A 2,658-nucleotide genomic window follows, 5' to 3' on the forward strand; every position below is an offset into this window, starting at 1 on the left:
TTAAAGATTTCAAATTTAAAAGTATTTCATTCTGAAGTTTAAAAATTCTCAAAAATTTTGAATTGCAAAAATTCAAATTGCAAATTTCTAGAAGTTTTTAAAGCAGAATTTCATTGAATTTGTGATGGAGTAAATTTCTGAGCGACCAGATTATTAAAAATTAACATTGTGAGATTCTAGATTCTAGAATCACAGAAACCAAAATTGGGTTTTAACATTCTAAAATTTTGGTCAGAAGCCTAGTATTCAAAATTAACAATTTAAAAACATAGATTCTTAGAATTCAAAAAGATATCTTGTTATCTCAGTCAAAATTTTGAAATTTATTACCAATTTCATTCTGTAGTTTAGAAGTCTAAAATTTAAAGTCAGATTTTTGTAGATTTAGGATTTCAAAAATTTAAAATCAGATTATAGAATTCAAAGACCTAAAAAATCTAAAAAATTTTAGATTTAACGAAATATTCTAAGAATCTTCGTTACTAAATGACAATTAGTTTCGATTTTGAAATCAAGATTTTAATCTGTAAACTAGAATTTTAAAAATCTGTTTCAAATTGTAAATTCCTAGAATACGTCTTGAATTCTAAAACCCAGAAAATTTTGAAAACGATTTCTAAATTTTTAGGTTCTACATCGAAACGTTTCTAAAATTTAGTCTACTAAAAATTAAAAAAATTCTAAAACTAAAATCTTTTGATTCTCCAACTTTTAGAATTTTTTATGAAATTCTACGCCTAAAGAGAATTTTAGAAATTCCGGGATTCCAGGATTTCTTAACATTTCTTAGAGATATTATGTATTAAAAATTTATCAAATCTCAGAAAAAAATTTAAAAATTTTAAGTGTCAGTATTAAATAATTTCTCAGTTTTTAGAAACAAATCTAAAACTTCGATATTTGTAAAAGTCTAATTTTACTCATAAAGATTTAAATGTACTAAATAAATTCTAAAATTTTTAAATCATCTAATTTTATAGACGTTTTTTGACATTCTAGCTTAGAGGGAATTTTCAGGTTTTCTGAATATTTCTAAAATTTTAAATTCAAGATTCAAATTCTTAATTTTCAGGTTTTTAGGATTTACAATAAATTTCAAAAATTCATCAACATGTTTAATACAACTTTTTTCGTTTTAAACTTAGATTTTTGAAAATCTAGAGTTAGAAAAAAGTCAAAACCGGTAGTTTCTAGAAATACAAAATTTCCCAGAAATACTAAACCAAAACATGAAGCTTTTTATTTAACAAATATTGAAAATCTTAGAATTCTAGAAATTTCTGAGTTTCTAGAAATTTTAAAATTATAACATTCTTAAAAAAAATGATTTTTATTTTTTTCTCGACTCGAAATTTTTTTCACGCCACGTCGAAGAACCCCAATAAAATTTTCAGGTTTTCTGAATATTTCTAAAATTTCAAATTCAAGATTCAAATTTTTAATTTTCAGGTTTTTAAGATTCAAACTTAGACTTAAAAAGTCAAAATCGGTAGTTTCTAGAAATATAGAATTTCTCAGAAATACTAAACCAAAACATTGTGATAAAGCTTTTTATTTAACAAATATTTAAAATCTTAGAATACTAGAAATTTCTGAGTTTGACATTCTTAAAAAAAAATTGATTTTAATTTTTTTCTCGACTCGAAATTTTTTTCACGCCACGTCGAAGAACTCCAAAAAAATTATCAGGTTTTCTGAATATTACTAAAATTTCAGATTCAAGATTCAAATTTTCAGGTTTTTTGGATATCCAAAAATTTATCAACATGTTTAATACAACTTTTTTCGTTTCAAACTTAGATTTTTGAAAATCTAGAGTTAGAAAAAAGTGAAAATCGGTAGTTTCTAGAAATATAGAATTTCCCAGAAATACTAAACCAAAACATGAAGCTTTTTCTTTAACAAATATTTAAAATCTTAGAATTCTAGAAAATTCTGAGTTTCTAGTAATTTTAAAATAATAAATAACATTCTTAAAAAAAATGATTTTTATTTTTTCCTCGACTCGAAAATTTTTTCACGCCACGACGAAGAACTCCAAATATCTTGGCCCTAGCAGGCGGCCATGAGGCACGCCCTTCGAAAGGGTTGAGATGCGTGGGAGTGGAAACAATAGAGTTGACGTCAAATCCCTACCAGGAGCGCATCTCTTGTAAAAAGTGGCCCTTGTCGGCCCTAATCGATGTTGGCCCTGATGGGAGTCACGTGCTGAGGCCGCCGATTAGGAGGGTAGAAAGGGGGCTGTGCGAGCAGCGAGGTCAAGCGCTCCTTAGAGGGGCGACTCAGGCTCAAACTGACGTCAACAACCGAACAGGAAAACATGGGGGCGCAGAGGTGGAAGTGTAAACAACCGACGAGCGGACAAAGAGATGGGTCATGGGCGTGGGTTATTGATTGCAAGCGAAAGAAAACAAAGAATCGAGGCGGCTGCGACGAGAGAAAAACAAACGACGGTCTCACGAAATAATTAATTATTTATTAAAAAAATTAATTTCTGCTTGTTATTTAATAATAATAATAAAAATAATAATTACTCTACTGGGTGTTTGATTTTTATACTAAAAAGCTTAACATGATATTTTTTTTTAAGTTTAGATCTTTATAAAATTTTTGTTCCAAATTCTAAATTCCAAGCCAAAAGTTTTGTCTCAAAATCGC

The 2,658-nt window shown here is 27.8% G+C and overlaps 1 protein-coding gene across 2 annotated transcripts in view; it reads left to right on the forward strand.

Moving 5' to 3' along the window:
- LOC123010025 (xaa-Pro aminopeptidase ApepP-like) overlaps window positions 1–2,658 on the forward strand; it is a 47,962-nt gene that overhangs the window by 40,407 nt on the left and 4,897 nt on the right. The gene's annotated exons all lie outside the window — the stretch shown is intronic.

Source organism: Tribolium madens, unplaced genomic scaffold (genome assembly GCF_015345945.1).
Source record: "Tribolium madens isolate multiple individuals breed KSU strain unplaced genomic scaffold, Tmad_KSU_1.1 Scaffold_7;HRSCAF=85;Tcas5.2_LG10, whole genome shotgun sequence".
In the NCBI taxonomy this organism is placed as follows: domain Eukaryota; kingdom Metazoa; phylum Arthropoda; class Insecta; order Coleoptera; family Tenebrionidae; genus Tribolium; species Tribolium madens.